Raw genomic sequence first — 18,505 nt, 5'->3', positions numbered from 1 at the left:
AAAATGATTTTCAAAATGATAAATTGGTGTTTTTATTAAAACGTTCTATTCCATCTTATTCATATAAGAACTTTGTTGAACACTTAACAAATTTAGTTTTTATGGATGACATGATCGCTGATCGCGGCTTATCAGAAATAAAACACTAGTTTGATTAAGGTAGGAATCATCTCAACACCAGGGGGATTTCTATGGTTCGAAGCCATTTAATTGAGTATATCGCTATATTGTTACATGTTCATAATCTCACAAAGTTAAAGTTGCTTTCTTTGCTTTATGAAAATAAGTTCTATTTTATTCCGATTACGGAAGTATGTGCTTTATAATCAAAATTCCAAAACGGAATTGTTCTCTAAACTCGATATAATCCTTCTATCTAATCCTAATTTACCAAAACCTATTCCATCAACTAAACGTATTTCTTTTATTAAACCTAAACACGTGATTAAACCGAATTAAATAAAGTTTTAGTTAAAAAGCGTTCCATGTGGGTTCGATATCTTTTATTACTACAAGCGTATACCGTGCACTTGCGGAAATCGCTCAACATATACTAAAAAAATAAATAAGTTTAACTAAATAAAATACATCTAAAAACAACCAAAATCAATAACGATTTATTTTCGTCAAAACCGATTTTATTAGCTTTTATAAAATTGATCCTTTTACAAAACCATATATATATATATATATATATATATATATATATATATATATATATATATATTCTTTGGATTGCTCGAATACCAAAATAAAACCCTCTATCATCCCGAGATTTTATTAATAATAAAATTAGTAAGAAAAGGATGTGAAATACCCCGAACTCGGCGAGATGATTTAAGATTTCACTCGCGGAACCGATTCGCCCGTCATCTCGATTCGATTTCCGAATTCGATCAAACCGGTCTCCACGGTTCCTTCGAACAACGTTTTTTTCATTATTATTTTTATTGACTCATCATTTATTTCAATCGACTGATTTGGATCCCTTTTTATAATTTTTCTTCATTGGTCCTCCGACCCCGGTGTCTACAATAGCCTATTTGGTCGAGTCAGAAGTAGTGTCGTCCAAGATCCAGATTTGTATGTGTTAGGAGATATTTTCCAAGGCAACATAGTTAATTCCTCAAAGATTCTAATGGAGGGATTAGTTGTCGCTTCACGTTCGAAGAACCGGAAAATAAGGTTTGGGAATATTATATGTGGAATAATTCTAGGAACCAAGGGATCAGTTTCTGTTCCTTGGACTGATAAGGAACCTTTTCCTATTCTTAATTACGAGTTTTTGGAAAATGAGGGACTTGTCAAGAGAGTTTTTCGTTCTGGTCCACAATTTCTTTCTCTTGAAGAAAGACAAATCTTCATTCAAGCAAAGATTAACAGGGCCAATGCACGCCGTATTCCAATTCATAGGGATGTTGTTTAACTCTATTTTGTTTGATTGTATTTATTGTGTATATGTTTGGTGTTTATGTACATAGATGCTTCATTTTTATGTCTATATTTCATAAGGTATTTATTGTAATTATTGTTCATAATGAATAAAATGTTCCATTTTCTTTTTATCATTCATGTCTTTTAATTCAGGAAACACCTTTGGTTTTCCTTCAATTTAATGTTTTAGTTTTGTTTGTTTAAGTTTCAGGAACTAAACTTAGCATTCATGTTACATAATTACAAGAGGAATTGACTTACTCATGTAGAAATTGTCAAAAATATCCAATTTTTACCCAGAAATTCCAGAATCTCAGTTCAGATTCTGAAATCTCGGTTGAGACAGCAAAGAAACAATTTTTCAGCAGCTTTTATTCCCCTGACAAGCTTGCTGTCGCGACTGAGATTTTCAAAATCTCAATTGCGACACGCGAGGAGTATGACGGGATTGGGGCAGTTTTTTGGGTTAATTCCTATTTCTACTCTAATTACTTACCTATTCATATATCCTAATCAATACCTACTTCTTGCACCTATTTATATCACCTCTATTTACAACAATCAATCATCTTTTACTCTTCCCAACACAAAGATTCACTTACCTTTCCCATAAATCTTTACCTATTCATCTTCTTCTTCCCTAAATCACCACCATTATCTTTACTCCACAATTTATCTCTTTCAAATTTTTTCATCTCTTTCACCAAATTTCACACAACAAAAATGCCTAGACAAAAGACAGTTGCTAACAAAACCAAAGCCACTGAAGTCAATAGATTACGGGTTCAATATGGAGCACCGTTTGATATTGCAACGGAGGCCGAAAGACGTAAGTTTCGCCACTTTTCTAATAGCACAATAGAATTCATCGACATGCCTTTTCTCGATACTGACACGGTAAACGTCTTTTCTTTTACCGAACGTATTGATGAATATTTATCCGTTCTTGGTTGGACAAGATTTGCTAGTATGCGTTTTCCTAGTAGTAAATCGCATATTATGGAGTTTTTGGTCACTCTAACTCATGATAAGAACAGAGGTATTATTTCTTTTCGAAATAATGGTATTCGTTTTGAAGTCTGGTATGCGGCGATGGGAGCATGGTTTGGTTTTCCTACTCGAAATTTTTATTCAAAACCAAAGACTTTTAATGTACACACGGTTTGGCAATCTTTAACCGGCTTAGATGTTTTTCATCCGAAGAACACTTCTAGTACGTTAATTAAGGATAATTGTATCTTTTTCTTTCACAAATTTTTATCCTTTTCTTTATTTGGTCGGGTTGAAAGTTCAAAGGTGCAAATCCGTGATTTGTTTGTGTTAGATTGTATTTTTAAGAATTTGACCATTGATAGTATTGGGATGATATTTACTAATTTGGTCCGAGCTTCCGCTTCACGTAATAAGCAAGTGCCAATGGGTAATTTAATTACCGGCATTGTTTTGGGTGCTCGGGGTGAATTAGCGGATTATCAAAATATGCCTCATGTTGGTTTGCCTTCCTTGGATATCACGGCACTTCAAAGAGCCAATTTATTGAAGAAATTAGGACCACCCACATTTATCTCCTATGAAGATCGTACAAGACGTGTTTTTGCTACTTTAGGTGGTGAAGCTTCAAGTTCACAAGGCTTAGGTGCCCATGATGATGATGAGGAGCATGATGAGGAATATGAGGAGGAGGAGGAGGAGAATGTTGATGCCAATGCCAAGAGCAAGCAAATGAGGAATCGAATGTTGAAGAACAAGTTGGATGGCAACGTGTTTTGAAACAAATGAACGAGCATAACCGTCACATGAATTTGCGGTTAGATGAAGTAGTTGCCAACAATACCGAAATGAGTTCGAGGATAAACACGGTGGATGCCAATATTACTACGTTGAGACGTGAGCACAAATCTACTCGTCGTCGGTTGCTATTTTTCTTCCAACGCCAAGGAGTTGAGACTACGCCTTCACAACCGAGTTCACCTTGATAGGTTTTATCCTTTCTATCTTTCACTCAATTTCGTTATTATTATTATGTTTTGTTCACGTTTGGTACAATCTTTCTAATTATGTTTGGTACACTTATATTTATTATTATGTTTGAATGTTATCGTACCATATTTTTAATTCACATTCGTATGATTTAATTTCGTACTATTTTTCGTGTTTTATCGCTTTTTGCACCAATGAGGACATGGTCCAAATTAAGTGTGGGAGGAGATATTTCATATTCGTTTTAATTTTAAGTACGAAGAATGCAACGAATGAGAATGAATGCTATTTATTTAAGTATAAATGCATGTTGTTATTCAAGTTTAAGTAAAGTATATAATGCAACATTTTCAAAACAGAAATGCAACATTTTTATATAAAGTGCAACATTTTTCAAAAATAATGACAATTTTTCATAAACGTAAATTTTTGTTAAGTATATATTTCATATGTTTCAAATAAATTCTACTTTCAAATTAATGTTTAACATATTTTAAGGTTATCATTATTGTTAGAAATAATATTTCTATACGGCAATATTTTTACAAATATTTTTACAAATCTCCGAAACGCTTTTTATCAAAACGTCTCGAGTAAATGTATATAAGTAAAATTTCTTTAGTTTCAAATCTCTATTTTATATCATGAATTCATGATATATAAATCTTATTTTCAATTTTCAATTAGGTTTATAGGCATAAATCGAACTAACAACTTTAGCTTTTTAGCTCGGTATGATTTTCGTCTTACATTAAAAACCAATTGAAGTTTTTAAAGAAACTTTAACCATAATACATGTTGAATTTCAAGTCAATATAGGATGAATGTGCTATTTTTCTTTTCCCAATTTATAATTTTTCATTTTTTATAACTCGTGTTAATTCAATCAAGTAGTCGTAATTTTAACTTTTGGCCACGATTGAGACCAACCTTATGTTGGGGTTTAGTGTCCTATAGACAATTGTTGCAGGATACAAACTTAATGTAAATGAATTGTTCTTTATATCATTTGTTTTAATGAGATATATGTTTATAACTATATATAAAGGCAATCCCTTTTAAGCACTAAATAAAGTCTAATAAAAGGAAATTCGTAAGTTTGTTTAAAGTGATTATAAAGTGTTCATACAAGCATGAAGTGAGACAAAACTTTATAATAAACTAATAAACTTAAAACCACCCCAAGTCAAGTGATATGTTTAGGATTGATATATCACTGTTGAGACTTGTATGTAACAATGTCTTCTGTCCGACAGAAAGCTGATCTCACGAGCTTCATATATATAGATATCTGGACAGTTACATAGATCCGATGAAACGTTATTCATTAGGATTGGGTATCCGATTTGAGATAACAGGATGGGTAGATTCATCCTTGTCACCTGTTCATCTCATTGGTATTAATAGGTATAACTAATCCTCAGACTCAAAGGAATGTTAATTGGTCATCCTGAATTACTGAATGTGAGACTTTGATCCTGCGGTCCCACGATCCTTAACAGAGATGACTCTGGGGTGTGAACTGCAAAGGTTGGGTGTCACAGGAGGTAATGTTAGGGTAGTTATACATTGGATTGAGCATTTATCACTCCCGATTAATGGGAGATACATCCAAGGATCGCTTGTGGAAGACTCGACTCTAAATCCTTGCAAGGTGATAGCTTAAGAGTAAGAAATACAGATTTCACTTAACCTATCTATTTGAGTTGACTCGGCCTATATAAGTAAAACGAACGTCTCGCTATATGTGACTTGACATCACCCATAGTCATAAGATTCAGTTCAAGGATGTAGTTGATAAAGGATCGAATTATACTGTAACTAATACGGAAGGGTTAACGACAGAATCAACCTGTCTTCTTAACGGACTCTGGGGGAATGATTACAGACTTGCCAATAACATACTCAGTACATCATTCCGTTATGCAAGGATTAAATATAATTCTTGAAGAAATTAATTTAATAGTTGCATACGGCCAGAAGTAGTAAGAACCTAATGGATCACACATAAGACTTGGAACCAAACGAGAGATGGATGTCATTAATAGATGGAAGCCCAAATGAGCCCAGTAAGGCCCATTTAATTAGAGGGGGCCGAAATTTATATATAATAAATTAGGGAATTATTTTAATTCCGTTAATCCTAATTTGATTAGGTTTGTGAATTAAATTAATTAAGAGATAATTAAGTTAGGAGTTTTAATTAGATTAATATACTCCTATTATTATCCAATTAGGTTATTTATTATTATCCTAAATATATTAGATATATTATAAGATAATAATTAGGAATCCTATTCCGAATTGAATTCCTATTAAGTAACCTATTCCTATCTAACTAGGGTTTAGATACAAGTTATTATATATACCCCCCTACTACATGAATTTCGACTAAGCCTAAACCCTCCCCTCTATGTGATTTTCGAAACCTACATCTAGAGAGAGAAAGTGAATTCGCATCCCCTAGTTCGTGGACAAGAATTCATACGGCTTCCGTCGATTGATTAATTTCATTCATCTCCTTTTCTCTTTGATCTTGTGTTGGTTTATTAGAGGCAATCTATTTTGGTTGCATCTCATAAGGGTTGATTCTAACTTGACCTCACCGTGTTATACTTCGTGCTTGGGAACTCGGAGAAGAATTGTGGGCGCTTCTTTAACAACGGTAGATTGTTCTTCAAAAGGTATTCCTTCTTATCCCTCTTTATATGAAATAACGATTAACGGATCCTATGGTTAAAAGGAAGTAGGCTAAAATTTTTATATTTCCGCTGCTATACTTTAGCCTTAATTTCCTTCAGTGGTATCAGAGCCATCGTTAAATCCGTTATTTCATATATGAAAATTTAGAAGTTTTTCAATAGGATTGAATTAATATTTATGGTTAGGATTAATTAACAAATAGTTTGATTAATTAATTCTAAAGATAAATAAATTTTAGTTAATTGTTAATTAAAATAGATTATGCGTATGTTCCTAATTATTTCGGTTGATAATCATTATAACAAAATCTATTAGTTTTATAGTTAGGTTAATAAAATTAGTTTTATTAATTCTAAAAGATAAAACGGAAATCTATTGTAGTTTTTCCTATTTCTGAAAATCGTTTTTAAAACCGTTTTAAAATCTGATATATATACATATATATATGTTTTAATAAAAAAAATATAAATACGACAGCGGCTCGGGTCGCGCCTCACGGCGCGACCAGCCGCGTGCGCAGCCGCAGGGCTGCTGCCAAACGGCAGCAGCCCAGTTTCGGGCCCCCGGCCCGAATCCCACTTGATTTTAATTGTTAAAACCGGCTTGAAAATATTTTGTATATATATATATATGTTTCAGAAATTAATAGTTTTCTGTTTTGATTATCGAATGAATAATTCGTTTAAATGTTTGTTTTTACCAAGTTGTAAATCAAAGTGTTAAATGAATTGAAATCAAAATAATTGGGACATGCATAATCGACGTTTTATATGGTTATATTAATCTAAGAATTAATATAAAGATACAAAACGATTAGAAGTAAAATTGGATGAAAGTTAATTTGACGAGTTAATGTGATTAACCTAAATATTACATAAGACGGTTATGTAATCAACCAATTAAATTTATTTAATTGAGTCTATGCATGTTTGGAGTTATGGACATATTTGGACCTTCTTTTAGTCTTTTGGTATTTTTGAAATAGGGCCTACGAGTCCTGCCTATCTACTATCTATTGTAATTTCTTCTCTCATCTAATTCCTTTCAATTCAGTTGAAGTTTTCTTTAGTAGTATAGAAATTAATATGTAATTTCAAGGCACCATGGAGAAGACGGAGGACCTAAAGAGAAATATGTAATAGTTAGTATTTTCTTAGGTTTGCCCTTTTATTCCATCTCTGGCTCGACGGAATAATTTAGATGATATGTCCATAACGCCAATGTATGTGAATGTATGTGTCTGATGTATGCTAAAGCAAATCAAGACTAAGTTAGATTATGAGACCTAAAATAAAATCCCTCATTAAAAAGTTAAGTAAATAAGCAAGTTATTAAAATCGGTTGCCCCTCCCTAATATTATAATTCAGCCGGCAGTACTGGGGGCCTTTGGGTTGTTGAGTAAACTCAAGCTCGGGGTCTTATGGTAACACCTGAATTATCGAAAATCGTTCTTTCATGAATATGGGGTAATACTTAAATTAGATTATGATAATTGGATGAGTAAACTCATGTTGTCATAAACTAATGGGCAAGATGGTTGGGATTAATATGAATAGCATATTAGTTACTAATGTGGTTAGTAACCCAATAACCTAGGAATCACATTAGAGATGTGATTGATCATATGAATCTACCTAATGAATGAGACTAGCTTGTTGAGTAAACTCAAGGCAAAATCTCAGGAGTTAGGATCCTAGCTCACTAAAGGATTTGTGAAATTCTTCGAATTAATATGGAGGGCTATTAATTTGGCAAAATAGTGGGAGCAATCTGAAATAAATTAAAAGGCCTATAATTTTAGATTTTTATACTTTAAAGCAAATGAATGACATACGTTTACTCTTTCTCACTCTCAGGTTTTGTTTAAACACACACTCTTAAAATCATGACTAAAACCAATCTGCAAAACATTCTTACCGATAACAAACTGAATGGTTCAAACTTCACCGACTGGTTTCGCAACCTCAAAATTGTTTTGAAGTTCGAGAAAATTGGGTATGTACTTGATACATCGATACCCCCTGTCCCTGAAGATGATGCTCCTATCGAGGAAATTGATGCTTATCAGAAGCACAAGGCTGATGACGATCATGCCGGATGCATCATACTTGCATCGATGGCATCGGAATTACAAAGGCAACATGAGGATATGAATGCCTATTCCATCATCATGCACCTAAAGGAATTGTTTGGGAAACAAACCAGGTGCGAACGCTACGAGATATCCAAGTTGTTATATCGTTGCAGGATGCAAGAGGGCACATCAGTCATGACACATTGTGTCAAGATGATTGGCTACATTACCAAACTTTCTAGTATTGGATTTGCGATGGATAACGAATTAAGTGTTGACTTAATTCTTCAATCCCTCCCAGAAAGTTATTCACAGTTCATTATGAACTATCAGATGAATGACTTGCAAACCTCTCTTGAAGAGCTTGCAAACATGCTCAAGTCAGTTGAGCCCAATATGAAGAAAGACAAGACCATATCGGCTCTTGTAATTGAGGGATCGAAGAAAAGGAAAGGGAATTTTCCCAATCCTAAACATCCCAAGAAAGGTAAGAAAGCTGTGTCCAAGGGAAAGAAAGTGAAGAAGCCCAAAGGAGAGTGCCACTTCTGTGGTAAAGACGGGCATTAGAAGAGAAACTGCAAGGAGTATCTAGCCACCCTCAAGAAGGGAAAAGGCGGTACTTCTACATCTGGTATGTTCTATATTGAAATAAACACAGTTTCACTGTATGAATCTTGGGTACTTGATACCGGATGTGGATCTCATATTTGTACAAATATGCAGGAACTAAATCAGACTAAGGAACTAAAGAAAGGAAGCATAAACTTGCGAGTTGGAAATGGAGCAAGAGTTGTCGCCCTCGTAATTGGAGATTATGTTTTACCTTTGCCCTCTGGGCTTGTAATAGAATTAAGGAATTGTTTATACATTCCTGAGATGTCTCGTAACATTATTTCTATTAGCCGTCTTGTTGATGACGGTTTTCATATTTCAATAAAGAACAATAGTTGCAATTTTTATAAAGATTCGATCTTTTATTTTTCAGGAATATCACAAAATGGGATTTATGTGTTAGATGATAAAACTCCTGTTTTTGCAATTGATACCAAAAGACATAAGATAGATAATTCAACTTACTTGTGGCATTGTCGTTTAGGCCATATAAACAAGAGACGCATGCTAAAGCTACATTCAGATGGGCTTATAGATCCAATCGATCATGAATCATTGGAAACATGCGAATCATGTTTAAAAGGTAAAATGACAAAGACACCCTTTAGCAATAAAGGTGAGCCTGTATCAGACACTCTAGGACTTATTCATTCAGATGTATGCGGTCCTATGTCGGTCCAAGCAAGAGGAGGATTCAGATACTTCATTAGCTTCATAGATGACCATACTCGATATGTTTACGTCTATTTGATGAAGCACAAATCAGAAGCTTTTGAGAAATTCAAATGCTTCAAGAATGAAGTGGAAAATCAATTAGAAAAGAAAATAAAGACGCTTCGATCCGATCGAGGTGGTGAATATCTTTCTGATGATTTTCTGAATTATCTAACTGAATGTGGCATATGCTCACAATGGACACCTCCCTATACACCACAACACAATGGTGTATCCGAGAGGAGAAACCGTACCCTACTAGATATGGTACGATCCATGATGAGCATGGCCTTACTTCTAAAGACGTTCTGGGGCTATGCCTTAGAAACTGCCCTCTTCACCCTGAATCGAGTACCAACTAAATCCGCTAGTTCCACACCATATGAATTGTTCATTGGTAGGAAACCCGTGTTCTCATTCATGAGAATATGGGGTTGTTCAGCGTTTGTCAAACGCATTGCGTCCGATAAACTAGATTCTAAATCTGATAAATGTTTCTTCATTGGATACCCTAAGGAAACTATGGGATATTACTTCTATCATCCAGATGATCAGAAAGTAATCGTATCCAAGCATGCAACCTTCTTAGAGAAAGAGTTTCTTGAAGAAACATAAAAGGGAAGCATGATTGAACTTGACGAAGTTCAAGAAGAAGAAACACCGACTGAAACAACAGAGGCGGTTGAGGTACCCGAAGGAGTCCCATTAGATGAGACCCCAATGCCACCTATTCGTAGATCATAAAGAGTTCGTGAACTCCCAGTTAGATATGGTTTTCCAGTGGGAGATGATAATGAGGTTCCCGTGTTAGACGACGAACCCGAAAACTACGAAGAGGCTCTTACTAGTCCAGATTCTAAAGCATGGCTTGAGGCCATGGATTCTGAAATGGATTCCATGTATACTAACCAAGTGTGGACTTTGGTTGATCCACCCGAAGGGATAATTCCCATTGGGTGTAGGTGGATCTTCAAAAAGAAGACTGACATGGATGGAAAGGTTAGCACCTACAAGGCTAGGCTAGTAGCGAAAGGATATCGTCAGAAACAAGGTGTTGATTATGACGAAACCTTCTCTCCTGTTGCTATGTCCAAATCAATCAGAATCATGCTTGCTATTGCCGCTCACTACGATTATGAGATTTGACAAATGGATGTGAAAACAGCTTTCCTAAATGGAAACCTGCTTGAGGATGTATACATGATGCAGCCTGAAGGTTTCATATCAAAGGATGCAAATAAAGTTTGCAAACTTCAGAGATCCATTTATGGACTCAAGCAAGCATCTAGAAGCTGGAATAAGCGTTTTGACGAAACCATAAAACAATTTGGTTTCGAACAAAATTGCGAAGAAGCTTGCATTTACAAGAAAGCAAGTGGGAGCTCTATAGCATTTCTCATACTATATGTGGACGATATACTGTTAATGGGAAATGACATTGCTCTATTACAGTCGGTAAAAGTATGGTTATCCGGTAACTTCTCAATGAAAGACCTTGGTGAAGCAGCTTATATACTTGGTATAAAGATCTATAAAGATAGATCGAGAAGACTGCTTGGTCTTTCACAGGCTACATACATTGAAAAGGTGCTAAATCGGTTTAGCATGCTTGAATCGAAACGAGGTAACTTACCCATGCTACATGGAGTAAAGTTAAACAATCATCAATGTCCTAAAACTGATGATGACAAACGACGCATGACTGTAGTCCCGTACGCCAGCGCGATCGGTTCGATTATGTATGCTATGCTATGCACTAGACCTGACGTAGCATTCGCGTTATCTGTAACGAGTCGTTACCAAGGGAATCCGGGAGACGAGCATTGGATTGCCGTCAAGAACATTCTTAAGTACTTGAGAAGGACTAAAGACATGTTCCTAGTGTACGGAGAAGGAGATCTGAAAATTGAAGGATTTTCAGACGCTAGTCATCTCACAGATGAGAATGATTTTAAATCCCAATCAGGATACCTGTTTATCTTGAATGGGGGCGCGGTCAGTTGGAAAAGTTCCAAGCAGGGAAGCGTAGCTTTCTCTACGATCGAGTCAGAGTACATCGCTGCTGCGGAAGTAGCAAAGGAAGCAGTTTGGATTAGAAAGTTCATTACAGAACTAGGTGTGGTGCCTGACATTGTCAATCCCATTACTCTGTACTGTGATAACAATGGAGCCATTGCGCAAGCAAAGGAACCATGGTCTGATAATGCATCCAAGCACTACCTAAAGCGATACCACATCATAAGAGAGATTGTGGCTAGAGGAGATGTGAGAATAGAAAGAGTACCTACAGAGGACAACGTTGCAGATCCGTTGATAAAGCCTTTAACCCAGAAAGTACATGATCGTCATTTAACTTCTACTGGGATAAGTTTTAGAAACAATTGGCTTTAGTCCAAGTGGGAGTATGTTGGGGTTTAGTGTCCTATAGACAATTGTTGCAGGATACAAACTTAATGTAAATGAATTGTTCTTTATATCATTTGTTTTAATGAGATATATGTTTATAACTATATATAAAGGCAATCCCTTTTAAGAACAAAATAAAGTCTAATAAAAGGAAATCCGTAAGTTTGTTTAAAGTGATTATAAAGTGTTCATACAAGCATGAAGTGAGACAAAACTTTATAATAAACTAATAAACTTAAAACCACCCCAAGTCAAGTGATATGTTTAGGATTGATATATCACTGTTGAGACTTGTATGTAACAATGTCTTCTGTCCGACAGAAAGCTGATCTCACGAGCTTCATATATATAGATATCTGGACAGTTACATAGATCTGATGAAACGTCGTTCATTAGGATTGGGGATCCGATTTGAGATAACAGGATGGGTAGATTCATCCTTGTCACCTGTTCATCTCATTGGTATTAATAGGTATAACTAATCCTCAGACTCAAAGGAATGTTAATTGGTCATCCTGAATTACTGAATGTGAGACTTTGATCCTGCGGTCCCACGATCCTTAACAGAGATGACTCTGGGGTGTGAACTGCAAAGGTTGGGTGTCACAGGAGGTAATGTTAGGGTAGTTATACATTGGATTGAGCATTTATCACTCCCGATTAATGGGAGATACATCCAAGGATCGCTTGTGGAAGACTCGACTCTAAATCCTTGCAAGGTGATAGCTTAAGAGTAAGAAATACAGATTTCACTTAACCTATCTATTTGAGTTGACTCGGCCTATACAAGTAAAACGAACGTCTCGCTATATGTGACTTGACATCACCCATAGTCATAAGATTCAGTTCAAGGATGTAGTTGATAAAGGATCGAATTATACTATAACTAATACGGAAGGGGTAACGACAGAATCAACCTGTCTTCTTAACGGACTCTAGGGGAATGATTACAGACTTGCCAATAACATACTCAGTACATCATTCCGTTATGCAAGGATTAAATATAATTATTGAAGAAATTAATTTAATAGTTGCATACGACCAGAAGTAGTAAGAACCTAATGGATCACACATAAGACTTGGAACCAAAAGAGAGATGGATGTCATTAATAGATGGAAGCCCAAATGAGCCCAGTAAGGCCCATTTAATTAGGGGGGTCGAAATTTATATATAATAAATTAGGGAATTATTTTAATTCCATTAATCCTAATTTGATTAGGTTTGTGAATTAAATTAATTAAGAGATAATTAAGTTAGGAGTTTTAATTAGATTAATATACTCCTATTATTATCCAATTAGGTTATTTATTATTATCCTAAATATATTAGATATATTATAAGATAATAATTAGGAATCCTATTCCGAATTGAATTCCTATTAAGTAACCTATTCCTATCTAACTAGGGTTTAGATACAAGTTATTATATATACCCCCTACTACATGAATTTCGACTAAGCCTAAACCCTCCCCTCTATGTGATTTTTGAAACCTACATCTAGAGAGAGAAAGTGAATTCGCATCCCCTAGTTCGTGGATAAGAATTCATACGACTTCCGTCGATTGATTAATTTTCATTCATCTCCTTTTCTCTTTGATCTTGTGTTGGTTGATTAGCGGTAATCTATTTTGGTTGCATCTCATAAGGGTTGATTCTAACTTGACCTCACCGTGTTATACTTCGTGCTTGGGAACTCGGAGAAGAATTGTGGGCGCTTCTTTAACAACGGTAGATTGTTCTTCAAAAGGTATTCCTTCTTATCCCTCTTTATATGAAATAACGATTAACGGATCCTATGGTTAAAAGGAAGTAGGCTAAAATTTTTATATTTCCGCTGCTATACCTTAGCCTTAATTTCCTTCACCTTATCACAATCGAGGTATGAAAGGGAAGAACATTAAGTACCGTTTACTTTTGGCCACGATTGCGACCACCCTTATCAAGGTCGAGGTATGAAAGGAACGTTAGAAATTAAAGCAAAATTAAATGTGTTTAAAGTTTTAAGTAACGATTGCATCCACCCATGGCATGGTCGGTACCTCTTAAACGAACACAAAAGCAAATTAATTTATATTAAGTCACGGACGAGACCACCCTTATCACGGGTGTGACTAAGCAAATATATTAAACCTAAGTCCTTAATAAATCTATATTTGTAATAGTTTAGGTTTGGGAAAGGAAATTTTGTGCTTTAAATGCCTTGAGACGAAAGATTCAAAAACATGCGTGCTTACACCGTCCCGAATACTTCAATATAAAAATTGAGATACAAGACGAATGATATATCTCTTTTACACTAGCTAGTTTGGTACTTTGCGTATAAATTTACCATGAAAAGTTTATCTTTCGGTTTAACTAATTTAAAGAGGAATATATGGATATATGTTCTATTTATAAAGAGATTGAGTAAAGAATAAATTCAGTGAAATTTTGCTCGGGACTAGCAAAAGCTTAAGTGTGGGAGTTTGTTAAGCCCAAAATATACCTAAAATATCATATATAAATACGTTAAATTTACATTGAAATCGTGCTAAATATATTCATTTAGAGTACTTTTACGTCTTTATTTACTTCTTTGATGCAAGGTACTTAATTATTTGGTTAAATCCAAATAGGAGCTAAAACGGAGCAAAAATGAGGGAAAAACCTAAGTTACGTGCCAAAAATACGTATTAATCAGAGGACCGACTCAAGGAGACGAAAAGCAGCCGAAAGACGGGGAAGAATACCCCTATCGCGATTGAGATTTTCAGAATCTCAGTCGCGACACACTGATGCCAGTCATCGGAAATCCGAAGTTTTCAGCTTTCTCCTATGCCCCCTGTCTTAGTTGAGATTCTTGGAATCTCATATGAGACAGCGAAGAATTTTGCATAGTTTTCACATGTTTAATTCCAAAAAATGAGTCTGTTCGTTTGGATAAAAGCGACCCTTCACCAGCGGACATGACCCTTCAATTACAACCCTTCACCAACTATAAATAAGTGATCCATTTCAGAAATCAATGTTGTTGGCTAAGTTAGAAAAGTTAGAGAAATCAGAGAGTTATTATGTTGAGTTTCTGATTCAGAAAGAGTCAGAAAGTTAGATTTCATTTCTGTATAAACAAACTTGATGTACACAAGTTGTTATTAGATTAGTTATAAACACAGTAGTATTAGTTTAGTTTCAAAGGTTGATCAGAGACAAGTTTTCATTCTGGTAGTGGACTGGTCGGTCTCTATTCCGAAGATTCAGCGAGAAGAACTAACGGCTGAAGCGCAAAGAGGTCTGACAAACCTACGGAGTTTGAGGGAAAGATTGACAACCCGGATCTCAAAGTTTTCGTCAAAATGCTATCCATGTTTCTTCCTCTCTGTTAACTTGTGAAGATTCACAATTCACTAATAATATATTTATTTTATTCAATACATTCTTCCTGTTGTTATTTTGATATTGTTTTGACAAAATGATTTTCAAAATGATAAATTGGTGTTTTTATTAAAACGTTTTATACAATCATATTTATAAAGAAACTTTGTTGAACACTTGAAAGAATTAGTTTTTACGGAAGATATGATCGTGACCGCGGCTTATCGGATATAAAATACTAATTTGATTAAGGTAGAAATCTGCTCCGACCCAGAGAGATTTCTACGGTTCAAAGCCATTTAATTGCATAAATTCTTATATTATTACATGTTCATAATCTTACCAAAGTTATAGTTGCTTTCTTTGCTTAATGAAAATAAGTTTTATACCTTCGATTTATTCCAAATACGAAAGCGTCTGTCTTATAATCAAAATCTCAAGACAGAATTGTTCTCTAAGTTCAATATTATATTCTTATCTAATCCTAATTAATCCAAACCAATACAATCAATTAAACGATTTTCTTAAGTTAAACCTAAAAGTCGTGAATAAAACTGAATTAAAATAAGTTTTAGTTAAAAAGCGTTCCATGTGGGTTCGATATCTTTTATTACTACAAGCGTATACCGTGCACTTGCGGAAATCGCTCAACACTCAATTAACATAAAATTATAATACGAACCTTTAATATATATGTAGAGCTAAAGAGTAATATTTTATATGTTAATTGAGTGTATGATGAGTCTAAATTTCTAATTTAAAATGGTTAAACTCATGTTGACTCGTCAAATATACTAAATTATCAATTCATCTTTACTTGAAGTGTATTTTTTGGACAAAATAAAATTTAGGTACCAAAGTGTGAATTAGAGTAAAGTTTAGGTACCATTAGTGTATTTTACTCATCACACCTGAATTGACCGGTAAAATATACTAAATTGTCTGCTCATCGTTAGTTCAGGTATATTTTCGGGACAAAATATAATCTAGGTACCAAAGTGTGAATTAGGGTAAACTTCAAGTACTATTGGTGTAATTTACTCCTGAACTCTGCAAGTGTTTCACCAACTCCCTAAACTTGCTTATTTTGTAACAACTAAATACAAAAATTTATTAAACCTAAATTCTAAAGATACGTCTTCATCTATTCGAAAGGTAATTTTTTCGTTTTTTCTACCTTTCAACCTGTTATAAAAGTTAGTGTTGCAGGTTTGAGAAATTGAATGGGTGAGGATCGAGAGTTAGTATTATGGTTTTTGTATTTAGTTGTTATAGAATCAGCAAGTTTGGGGAGTTGGTGAGACACTTGCAAAGTTCAAGGAGCTAATCTACTTTTATGGGCAAGTTTATGGAGCTGGTGATACGAAATAAGCAAGTTTAGGAAGCTGGTGAGACACTTGCAAAGTTCAAGGAACCAATCTACTATTTTGGATAAGTTCAGGGATCTGGTGGTGTATTAGGTCAAAAGGAAAAGTAAATAAACTATTATGGGGTTCCTACATGAATATCATGATTAATTATAAAATTACCACTAAATCAAATTATCAAACTATCAAACTTAATTCTGAATATATCATTATTTTCTCATATAATAAATAAAGTATGTTTTTTACACTCTCGTTTAAAACTTCTAAACTTCAATTCATATATCCTAAACTCTAGACAATATATTCTAAATCCCCAATTTATAAACTCCAATTCTTAAAATAAATTAAAAATAATAATTTTATTGGTTTGATATAATTTAAAATTAGGACTTAACAATGATTATAAATAATTTTCAAATGTGAATTTATATATAAATTTCCCAACCATTATTGTACAATACTTTCGGAACATTATATCTAATCAATTGATGTTACTCGTACATTCTTAGAGGTTGTTTGTTTCAGCTTTTCGGAGGAGCGTTTAATGTTTCATTCCAAACCGCAGGAAATATAGCATTTGTTTAGGTTTATATAACCGCAGCATTTAGCATTTTCTCTGGAAACTGCAGCGTTTTGGAGCGTTTCACGAAAAGCTCCTATTTGGAGCTTTTCATAAATAACTGTTTGCAGTTAGTTGTTATTAACATAATTATCCTTCTTATTTACATAAAATATGTTTATTCTTTCACATTATTTATATTTCTACAACATAATTACTGGAAAAACAATGTTTTGTTGAGTTCAATAAATTTTTTATTTTTTATATAGATTGTTTTTATTAATTTGTGTAACACATTTTTTATTTTATAATAGGATAAGGTGCAAAAATACCCCTAATATTTATAATCAGGAGCAATTTTTTTCTTAACATCTAAAATTGTACAATTATACCCCTAATGTTGGCAGTCAAAAATAATTTTACCCCAAACAATTGCACTATTTTAGACGTTAAAAGTAAAATTATTCCTTTTTTTTGGTAGAAAAGGAAAGGAAAGCAAAGCAAAACAAGCAACTACACCGGGATTAGCCTAGGAAAGCTAACCCCAATCCTATCCTCTAAAAGAAGAGGAGAAAGAGCGATAGGGGGAACGGTAAGGGTAGAAACACCTAACACCCCCTCATGGCTTGCCGCCGCCAAGTGATCTGCAACACGGTTCTGCTCCCGGAAAATGTGGTTGAACTCAAGGATATCAAATGAGGGGCTAAGCCTCTTAATAGCTTTAATAAGGTTGCGGCTATGAAGACCCATGGCATGACTACCCAAAATCATATTGATGGCCTCCAAGTTATCTGACTCCATAGAAAGCCTCTTAACACCCAACCTAATCGCCAGCTGGATCCCAGAGAGAATGCCCCAGAGCTCCGCAGAGAAGGAAGAACCCAAACCCAAATTCTGGGTAAACCCAGAAAGCCAGGCGCCTCCCGCATCCCTAAGAACACCTCCGGCAGCAATCTTACCATTACTGAGGCAGGAACCATCAGTATTCAGCTTCACAACCCCCTCTCTCGGCCTGCTCCAGCTCACGAGGTGGACATCACTACTCGGGGAAGATCTGGCAAGGGACTGACCTTTGAAACTATCAATAATATAGGAGAGTTTCTTCAAGAAGAACTCAGCTAGGTTAGGCAAAAGCACAGCTTTATTATCAAAAATCTCCTCGTTCCTCCATTTCCACACTTGATGACAGATAATGGCAAAGAAAATGTCCCCATGCTCCATATAAGACAATAACTTTCCCCTAATACCATCTGAGAACCAGTCGTTCACAAAATGGGACATGAAGGAAGAGAAAGTATGATGA

This window comes from Euphorbia lathyris, chromosome 1 (assembly GCF_963576675.1).
Source record: "Euphorbia lathyris chromosome 1, ddEupLath1.1, whole genome shotgun sequence".
Lineage (NCBI taxonomy): Eukaryota > Viridiplantae > Streptophyta > Magnoliopsida > Malpighiales > Euphorbiaceae > Euphorbia > Euphorbia lathyris.
Note: the sequence above shows the minus strand (reverse complement) of the source record.